This window comes from Neofelis nebulosa, chromosome 6 (genome assembly GCF_028018385.1).
Source record: "Neofelis nebulosa isolate mNeoNeb1 chromosome 6, mNeoNeb1.pri, whole genome shotgun sequence".
Taxonomy (NCBI): domain Eukaryota; kingdom Metazoa; phylum Chordata; class Mammalia; order Carnivora; family Felidae; genus Neofelis; species Neofelis nebulosa.
In genome coordinates this window covers 73,758,696-73,769,638 of record NC_080787.1, presented here as the reverse complement: position 1 = coordinate 73,769,638, position 10,943 = coordinate 73,758,696, and the positions used below count along the sequence as shown (strand labels likewise).

At 36.4% G+C, this 10,943-nt stretch overlaps 1 pseudogene; it reads left to right on the top strand.

Moving 5' to 3' along the window:
- Positions 1-787: 787 nt before the first annotated feature.
- LOC131513462 (prostaglandin E synthase 3-like) lies at positions 788-1,374 on the top strand (annotated as a pseudogene).
- Positions 1,375-10,943: the final 9,569 nt, after the last annotated feature.

Here is a 10,943-nt window from a genome sequence, read left to right as displayed (position 1 = left end):
ATTAACAAATGCAGCTGGCTTAATCACAAAGAAAACCATTTTCAAACATTTTCAAACTAGGAATGGTTCAGTGTGCTGGACACATTCCATTGGCCAACCCCACCCTCAAGTACTTTTTCACTAGCACACCTCAGCACTTAAAATCCCTCTTAACTTTTGTTTCAGTAGAGTAGAGTTCAGTCTCTCCCCTCTGTAGTAAGACTTGAAGAGTCTTACTTGCCTGCTTAACTCTGGTGCAAGTTTTCTTTGATGGTTCTCTTCTAACAGAGTAAGTCCTCTGGTTCATCATTACAAGAACACTCTTGCCAATATTCTCAAATCATTGCCCCCTCTTTTGCCCAAACCCCAAATCCATATGATCAGCCTCTACAGTGCTTCTTATGGAGAAAAACACACAATGAGCTGACTCACTTCACTCTCCCGCTGTTGACTTCAAGTTCTAGAACACTGTAAACCTCAAGAAGATACTGATTTTTAAAGAGTAACGGCCCAATTTTGTTAACGTACAATAAAGGATGTATCTTTCCATTCATCAGGAAACATGTTTTGCCATATTTCACCTGTATTATCTCCTCCATGACAGTCCCCTATACAAATAGGGAACTGTGAGTCTGGCACCTTCCTTTTCTCCTGGGATCAGAGTTGTCACTCTCTCCATGTGTGGTGCATTCTGGGGACCCAGGGGGACACTGCTCTGTAGCCTGAGAGAAACAAGAAGAGGAAGGGACCCCAGAGGAGTCAGAGAGAACCGCCCACGCTTTTGCCAGGTCCCCCTGTCGGGTTCACCATGCAGCCTGCTACTGCAAAGTGGTAGGATCAAGGGACTACGTCTTCACTGATTTTGTGTTGAAGACAGTGAAGATGTTAATGTAAATTTAGAAAAATCCAAACTTCCCATCAGTTGTCCTGGAGGAAGTGATAATTTTAAACATTTAAATGAAATTGATCTTTTCCACTGTATTGATCCAAATGATCCCAAGCATAAAAGAATGGACAGGGCGATTTTATTTTGTTTACCAAAGGTGAATCTGGCCAGTCATGGCCAAGGTTGACAAAAGAAAGGGCAAAGCTTAACTGGGTCAGTGTGGACTTTAGTAACTGGAAAGCCTGAGAAGATGATTCAGATGAAGATATGTCTAATTTTGATCATTCCTCTGAGATGATGAACAACATGGGTGGTGAGGAGGATGTAGATTGACCAGAAGTAGATGGAGATGATGATTCACAAGACAGTGATGATGTAAAAACAACAGCTCTGGAGTAAGGAATGTTGTCATCACTGGATTTTGAGGAAGAAAAATAACTTCTCTGTAAGATTTCATAATTAAGAGCATTTCTGAGTTGATAGCTCTAAAGGCAGATGCTGTATTTGCCTCCTTTGATCCATTTAAACCTGTTTATTATTTTAAAGGCTTCACCAAAGGTTGATAGGTACCATTGTGTGGGGCAATTTTAAGTCAGCTAAAGCAATAGCCCTATACATGAACTTTTCTCAGACTACCATGATGCTGTTGAGGTCCTAGGCAATTGATACAGCAGTTGTGATAAAACATTTCACTTCAGTCTCCTTTGCTTCAGAACATAGATACTGAAATGATAGGAAGCTCTTGGCTTAGAAGAAAGATAACTAAACTTTAGATTTTAGAACATGGACTCAAAGTGGCTGATGAAACAAATTGTTTGATACTTTGGTAACTTGTTCCTCAAGTATATCTTCCAGGATTATTGCAATAAAGTTTTATTTTTAAAAAAAAAAATTACTTCACATTTTTGTAAGTGATCACTTGTTCCAGATGTATCTTAGCTAACAGTAGTAAATGCCCTAAATTAGATGGTTTTGAAGATTGTACATTTGGTATGTTTGACCCTTAAACTTTTGTACATTGTTGCTTGAGAGTCTGTACATTTAGACCAAATTTGTATTTGAACTGTCAGTATGGCAAATGAGTGAAAAAAAAATGTTGATACACTATTGGATTTTTTATTTCTTTTTTTGATTTAGCTTGTCCCAGGCTGAAAACCTCAATTTATACCTATGACAGTGGGAATTTTTTTTAATGTCTACATTCTTTCTGATAAACTGTTGGAACACAAAAATCAGAACAAAACTGTGATGCTAAATTCCTGTACTTAAATTCTTATAATGGTTTTCAATTACTTTCCAGATTAAGACCAAAATCCTTATAGTTATGCAATTACTATTACATATCTGATCTCAAAATCAACTTAATTTTCTATAATTTGACTTAATTTCTGTCTCTATTTTATCACTGTGGGTGAAGAATCTCAGTCCTTTCGAGGGTCACCAACACTCCCATATCCTAGAGTGTTATGTCAAAGCAAGAGTTGGGGGAAGGAGAACAATGTACTTACTCTGGCTTTGCTCCAGTAGTCTGACAGTGAAATACACATTACCCAGTTGGTTTGGCTACTCCAGGTCCAGTGACTTCAACTATCCTGTGCCAAATGGAACACGGAATATTTTGGAGAAATTGTCCAGGGCTCCATCTTCCTAGACAAACCGTACACCTCTCTGTGGTGACTTGCTAGATCCCCTGTGATCTGCCAGAAGGCTGTCCTAGTCCCAAGACCCACCAACACTGCTCTCTTTTTCTCTCTTTATGTTTTTCTCACTTTTTCACTTCCTCCCTTTCTCTATCCTCTATGTATCTCTACCTTCTGTTCTCTCTACAGTTCAAGGGATGTCTTTTTATTCTTGGGTGTCATAGATAGGAGCCTCCTGCTGCCTTTGGCTTCCCTCAATATATATTGTTTATACCGGGAAACTTCTCCCTAATTGATGCATATAATTTCTGAAAATAAAAATTATAAAGACTTACAGGTCTTGTCCTGTTTTCTTCTCTGCCACATCTCACCCCCAAAATGAGCACAGAGCCCACTAGCTTCTTGAATGGAGAGACAGGTAAAGATGGAAGACTTATGCTTAATATCAATACCACAACATTTACAATTGTATTTCTACTTCATCTCCTCACTCGTCCACATTCTCTCTACATTCCTATAGTATCATATGGTTCATAGCTTCCTGAATGAATGCGTTCATTTGTATTTCCTAATCTTTCAACAGTTGTGTTTATCCTCTGCTCAGAATGACTCTTCATTTGTGGACAGAAATGTGTGCATTATGATGAAAGAGGAGATAAGAGTGCCTCTGCCAATACCTTAATATTTGGGTGTATTACCCTTTTCCCAGATGGTGGAACTATTTGGCCATGGACCAATTAAGAAGTCAGTGTACATCTCTGGATTAAATGATAGTAAACGTTAATTTTTTTCCAGATAAAAACAACATTTATCTATCCATACACATATATTTTTATATGTTCACATGTATGTATGCATATATGTATGAATACACATGCATATATGTATGTTTAAAAGTGGGAGTATTTTATTTAAACTGCACGAATCTGTTGACCATTTTTTGAAACCTGTAGTATTCATGAATACTACTTTGAATACTTCTATTTATTAAACATTCACCTCTAACATTTTATGTATTAAGCTGCCATCTTAGTGTTCTGTCACCAACTTTTTAGACATATCACAACTCATTACTCCCAAGTTACCTTATATTAAATACTTAATGAGTTTGGGGAGACTGATTATTCACTTGATAGTAATTGTGACCACATTAGTGTTATCAACAGAGCTTCCACAAACCAATACTTTCTGTGACTTACCTTTGAAAATGAATAAACACATGTTTTATGAAGATGATGATTACTTTCAATATCATACAATGACATTTTCTGACTTTGCTCTTGAATTCTGAGGATGGAGCTCCCTATGTAGTTTAGAGCTCATCTATAGAAAACCCCTAGTTAAATCCCTTTGGGAAAGTGTTTTTAATGGTAAGGACTTAGATTATCCTCAATGCTTTTTTTAACCTCTATCTACTGTGTGTATCCTTATATAAATTTTGTTTTCATGGTTATCAACCACAGGTAGGCCCTCAATACAGCTTAGGGATTCTTCTAGATTCATTGGTCTGCTCCTCTAACTTTGCTCATGATATCTATTTTAAACTTTCAAGGTTATTAGTGATGTAATGTTGCTGAATTATATGATCACCTTCTGGTTCTTATCTTGACCTATCAGCCATTATCAGGCTACTTTGCCTTAAGATGTCCATTATCATTCTGAGAAGCAGCTCTTTCTGTAATAAGAGACTGACAAGTTAACCGGTTCCTGCCAATGATTCAATCAAGATTCCATGCAATGAAAGACATTTTTCTGTTTTTAAAAAGTTTTTATTTTAATTCCAGCACAATTAATATTAAGTGTTACATTAGTTTCAAGTGTACAATATAGTGATTCAACACTTCCACACATCACCCGGTGCTCATCACAACAGTTCACACTTTAATCCTCATCACCTATTTAACCCATCCCCCCATCCACCTCTCCTCTGGTATTCATCAGTTTGTTGTCTGTAGTTAAGAGTCTGTTTCTTGGTTTCTCCCTCTCTGTTTGTCTGTTTTGTTTCTTAAATTCCACATGAGTGAAATCATATGGTATTGGTCCAAAAGACATTTTTCATTAGGGTTCTACAGCCTTAAACTTGCCATTCTCCACCTCTTACTCTTTATTCCAAGCATACCAACTTCCTCACGTCTTGAATATTTGCAAATGCTACTCCTCTCTGTAATGTCCATTCCACATCCTTCGCTTTTAACATGCAGCTCAGTGATCTGGAAAGTCATCTCTATACACCCACAGTTATTCTGCTTCCCTTGTCTGGGTCTCAGTCTTCCTCCATCCAAGCACTTCCTCTGTGACAGCAATTTTTAAATTGTTTTATTATCTGTTTATTTACTGGCTTTTCCATAAGATAGTTCTTTTGCAGAGTTTAGGAACTTTCAAAGGACAGCCATTCGATAAACGTTTGCCAAATAGATTAAAGAATGAATATCCATTTTTCCCCATGTTTTCTTTTTTCCTAAATTTTCAGATGTAAGTATTTTGAAACTTGAAAAGTGAAATTATTTTGAAAAAATCAGTCTCGTAAGCATTATGTGCTAATATTTATAAAGACAGCTATAAAAATATATTTTTTGTTTTCAATTTTGAAACTATTTAATATTGTTGACAAAAACAAAATTGGTTTCCTAAATGTAAGTTAGAAAATTAATTGATATGTTGAATAAAACAGAAATCACGGCTCTGGGGGTAATTTAATGTTTAAAAATTTAAAAATAAGATGCACAATGTAAATTTTTGTTTTTCTAAAATTCACTAATTAAAAAAAATCTTGCTAGTATTCTACATTCACTGGAAAGCTGAAATATAATTTGTAAGGCAGGAACATTTCAATACTAAGATTTGCTTATTAATTCCCTGAATTAGAACAGTTCTTAAAGGAAAAACAACTAAATTGCAGCCAGCATGAAGAAGTTGGATTTGGTGATGATTACTATCTTTAAAGAGTGTGACCTTACGTTATTCTGTCATATGCCTAAAGGCATTGAAAGTACTCTAAATTAATTTTAGGGCTACACAAAAAATGTTTCCTTTAATTGCAGAATCCAAAAGCTGTATGCCCCTTGGTGCTCTGCTATCATGTTTTTAATCTTCATAACATGATTCTGTAATTTGTCCTATTTATGGAAAGAATTCTGCAAATTTTTCCTGAACTATTTTTTTTTTAAAGTCTTGGCAGTAAAATGTACCTCTTATACCTCCTGCCAATACATCTCTGAAATAAGGAAAACAATGTTCCTTTGCATTGTATGTTCAATCAACTTGTCTTCTCCCAGTGTTTAAAGATGCCTTTAGGGTTGCCAATAACAGACAAACAGTGGTGCTCATATATCTTGAATATCTTTGTGTGTTTCCAAAGTGGCAGAAGCTTAAAGAGAGTTTAACTTGTGCCAAGCACTGAAATTTTCACAGTAACCCTTTATGTGTCATCAGTGACTTTATGCATAATGAAACTGAGTCTTAGAAAAGTTTAGTAATTTGCCTAAGGTCAGTCATATAGCAAGTAGCTGAAATATGATTTTAAAGAGCCAAACTTACAGAAAATGTGGTATGAACATGGATTATTACTTTGTCTTTGCCTTCCTCCTACAAATTAAACAAAAATGACCAAAAGATTATTACAACTGGTAGAAAAATTATATGTCTTGAACACCATGCAGAAAATGAATTATTATACCACCTATGCCAAATAATTTCTAGATATGATGCAGAAAGGGCTAAAAATAAGCCATTGAGGACAAGCATTATCTCTTGTGGAGAAAGTGGTACTATATCCCTGAAAGCACAGAGAGGCAATGCTAAGAGCTTGGAAAATACTGGACTGTCTCCTGAGGCAGCAGATTACACCCTGCATAAAAGACATAGGGACTCAGTCCAAAAGAGGAAGCCAGCCTGATCAGAAGGCTAGTTATGGGAAACATCCTGTAGGTGCAGAAATTTTTCTAAAGGGAGAGAGGATTTAGTTAAGAGGGATTATATATCCACCATGAGATCAATCATCACTTTAATTAAGCTAGTGGATCGCCTAAAAGAAAATTAGACAGATTGAAGAAAATTAGAAGACAAAATACTAACATAACAAGAATTATCTGTATTTGGTATCTCTATTTCTATTTCTTCCATTCTGTCTTGATCCTACTCCAACATGACTTTTCTCTCCATCTCTCCACTAAAATTTCTCTTGTCAGGATCACTAATGTTTTTAATGTTGATGAATCAAATAATCCTCTTCTGGTTCTCATATTACCTGACCTATTAGCAGCATTTGATCCAGCTGATCATCCCTTTCTTCCTACCACTTGTTTCCATCACAGTCTCTACAACTGGCCCCGCATCCTCATGCTTAATGTTGTAGTGTCTATGGCTCAATGCTTGGTTCTCTTTGTCAAATATATTCTCTCTCAGTAATCTCACCTAGTCTCATGGCTTTAAATACTATCGAATCACTGATGATAATTCTCAAAAGTATGTCTCTAGCCTGATTTTCTATGGTGGACTCCATACACATGTCCAACTGCCTACTCAATCTATTTTCTTGGATATCTTGTAGGAATCTGTAGCATAAATATCCAAAGTGGGACTTTGGGACTTTTCCCACAAATCTACTCTACTTAAAAGTCTTACCCATTTCAGTTGATGGAATTCAACCTTTAAATTACTTGGGTGAAAACCTAATGTTCAATCTGTGAACAAATATTGGATTTTTTATTTGTACTTACATACTAATTATAGTAATATATAGGAACAGAAGCCAAAAGAATAGAGATGGAGATGAAGAGACATTTTATTCTCTATGTTAATAATTTTTGAATCATATGAATGTATTACCTGTACAAAAGTTAGGTGTAAAATTTCAAAGGCTGAAATCAATATGGATATATTACTCATAAGGACAATGATAAATAAGATGTTACAATATTACCTCCCTGAGAAGAAATAAAAGTTGCATATTCCCAATCTTTTACAAGGGAGAATTAGAATTTTATTATCTGCATAATGATCCATAGAATAAAAACAACCACAATCTTTAGCTTTATCATTTGCTACCAAAAAAACAGTTTATATAGATGAATTACTTTAAAAAAATCAGTATTTATTAATCCATTTCTGTGAGTACTTATTGCTTCTTATGTCACCAGTCGATAGTATTTATATGCTCAACAGTCCATAAAATTTAGATGAGCAATAAAATGAGCAGCCCCAGATTTGTATTATTTGTATTATTTCTCTGTTCTTAAATTTCAAAACATGACAAACCACACTTTCATGTTTATATTTTAACTGTAATTTCTGCTTACAAAAAATGTTTTGGTTATACTTTGAAATGTACGATTGTAAGATTCCCCCTCCCCTGCTGCCAAAGAAGAGACTAATAAAATGCTGAGAATTAAAGATATTGAAAATAATTTCATAATTAATCCCATGATATAAGGAAGGCAGCTATGCTCACCACTATACCACCAACGCCCTCCCATGATATAAGGTAGGGAGAATTTAGAAGAAAAATATGTAGTCTATGGGTTTCCCTTTAATTGCAATTGAGTAATGATAGAGAAGCTATGAAGTTCTGCTTTCAGTTCCAATGTGTCAAGAGCTTAGAAGTCATTACTCCCATGAAAAACTGAAAACAAGCCACTTTTCTTGGACCCATTAGAGAAATAGGGTCCAGAGTAAGCCTTGAAATCTGGAGAGAAATAGTAATATAGAGAATCTCAACCAAGGTCAGCTTACATAGAGCAGAAGATATTATAGCCATAAAGGTGTTGGAGTAAAGAATTTTGACCAATTGTTGGAGGCTTAGTCTTGGTGAAAATGTGTGAGAGTGAGAAACTCCTGGAGGCCACAGTCAGATCCCCACACTTCCATGGGTATTGATGTGGGAAACAAAGGCAGAAGGAAATGGCAGATAAAATTAAATTTCCTTATAACCTGCAGCCCATTTGAACACACTTGAGGTGTTCGGGGGGAGGGGTGGTGCAGAGTAGAGCCTTTCTCCAGGAACTCCCTACTGTCTTAATGCTAATGCTTTACTTGAGAGAAAAACAACCTTGGCTTGTGGAGAGCTAGGCCATCAGTATCCTGTGAGTCTTTGTTAGCATATGAAAATCTCATTGGAAACTTTCCCTGGACTTTACCTCCCCCAACTCCATAGTGTATAACCAGTCTCTCCTCATGGTCTTAGGGCAGCTCTTCCTGTCCACAGGTCCTGTCCCCATGGTTTAATAAAATCCCCTTTTTGTACCAAACACATCTTCAAGAATTCTTTCTTGGTTGTTGGCTCTGGGCCCCATGAACCCCACTATCACCTCCAAAACCTCATCAATTATTACCTCTAGGAATCCTGATAGGTTCTCATAGTGAAGATCAGGGACAAATCCCCTCATGTTTCTGGCAGCGGTGGGGGGGAAAGTAACCATTTTGAAATATGTCCAAACTATGAAAAAGAAGTTTTTCCCAAAGGAAACAACTTTACCAGAACCTTGTCTACCTGGGGAAAGGAAAATTAGCTAAATCCAGCGCTGGCTCTTGTGTTCCCTAAACACAAGAGAGGAGAGGGGAGAGGGAGAGAAAAGGTAAGAAACATAATGTGAAGGTCACAGCCCAGGGACACAGGTCCACTAAAAGATTGAGATTTAATTCAGAAGATTATAGAATACTTCCCCTTCCCTCACCTAATGTCTTACCACTACATCAACAAGACTTCAGAATAATAGCAGATCATAGCTAAAAGAACTCTAAGACACAGATTTAAATTAAGGGTTTCTCAGAGGCACGCAAAGACAAAATGGTAGACAAAAATAAGGACATTGGAGGTTAGTGAAACCTATAGTGCTTATGATGTGATTTAATGTTGGGATCTGGGAGCAAATGGCCAAAAAAGAATTCTTTAACCTCCATGTATTTGTGGTTTTTCCATTTTTTTTTCTTGTGATTGACTTCAAGTTTCATAGTGTTGTGGTCTGAAAATATCCATGGTATGATCTCAATCATTTTGTACTTGTTGAGGGCTGATTTGTGACATTTTCAGTGCAAAAAAGGTAGTTGTATAAAAACACAGGGACAGGATGTACGAGCAGAAAGGGCTGCATGGGCATTGTGAGGAGCTATTGATTATATAATTTTAAGCTGGGGTATGAAGGGCAGAGATGAAGTTTCCAAAAGGATTTTCATGTTAAAGAAGATTTACAGGATCCTGAAATTCTGGCTATTGTCAAGCTAAGGTTGCTTTCTGCCTTTGGCAAAGCATTAATGTTAAGATAGTTGGGAGTTCCTGGAGGAATGTCGTTCTCTCCCTGTCTCTAGTATATATCAGTGGGTTTTAAGTTATAAAGAAACTTAATTTTATCTACATTTCCTTTTGCCTTTGTTCTCCACCTTCCTTATAGCAAACATATATATATATATAGCAAACATTAAACATAACCCAACTCTAAGTAAAATTAATATAAAACCTCATACCACAGCCTATTTATTTCAGTCTATTATTTAATACATCATTTCCAGGTTTTAGCAACAATTACAAAGTGTGCTGTTGGTGGTTAGTGTTATGTATCAAGTAGACTGGGCCAGGGGGTAGTCAGATGTTTTAGTCAAACATCTTGTGTTGGTAAGGGTGTTTTGGATGACATTAACATTTGAATCAATAGACTGAGTAAGGCAGATTTCCTTCCCTAAGGTAAATGGGATTCATCCAATCAACTGAAGGCCTAACTAGAACAAAAAGTCTGCATAAGAGCATTCCTTCTGCCTGACTGCCTTAGAGCTAGGACATCAGTCTTTTCTTGCTTTTAGACTCAACTGAATCTTCACCTCTTTCTGGGTCTTAAGGCTACTGGTTTTTAGGTTGTACACCATCATCTGTCCTGGTTCTCAGTCTTTTGGACTGGAAATAGAACTATACCATCAACTTTTTCATGTTTCCAGCTTGCTGACTGCAGATTTTGGAACTGGCCAGTCTCCAGTGAGTCAAATTTTTTCATTGTGTGAGTCAAATTGTTTTAATAAATCTCTTAATAGATAGATAATGGAAGGAAGGAAGGAAAAAAAAAAAGCAGACATCCTATTGATTATTTCTTTGGGGGAACTGTAGCAAACACATGCCCCAAAATGAAATGAAAACACAGTCTGGGGCACCTGGGTGGCTCAGTCAGTTAAGTGTCTGGCTTCAGCTCAGGTCATGATCTCACAGTTCACGAGTTCAATCCCTATGCTGATAGCTCAGAGCCTGGAGCCTGCTTTGGATTTTGTGTCTCCCTCTCTCTGCTCCCTCCCCTGCTTGTGCTCTCTCTTTTTTTCTCAAAATAAATAAACATTTAAAAGAAAGAAAGAAAAAAACAGTCTGAATAGACAAAGCAAACATCAGAAACAGACTCGGATATGAAACAAATTTGGAATTATCAGACAGGAAACTTAAAATAAGTATGATTAATATGTTAAGA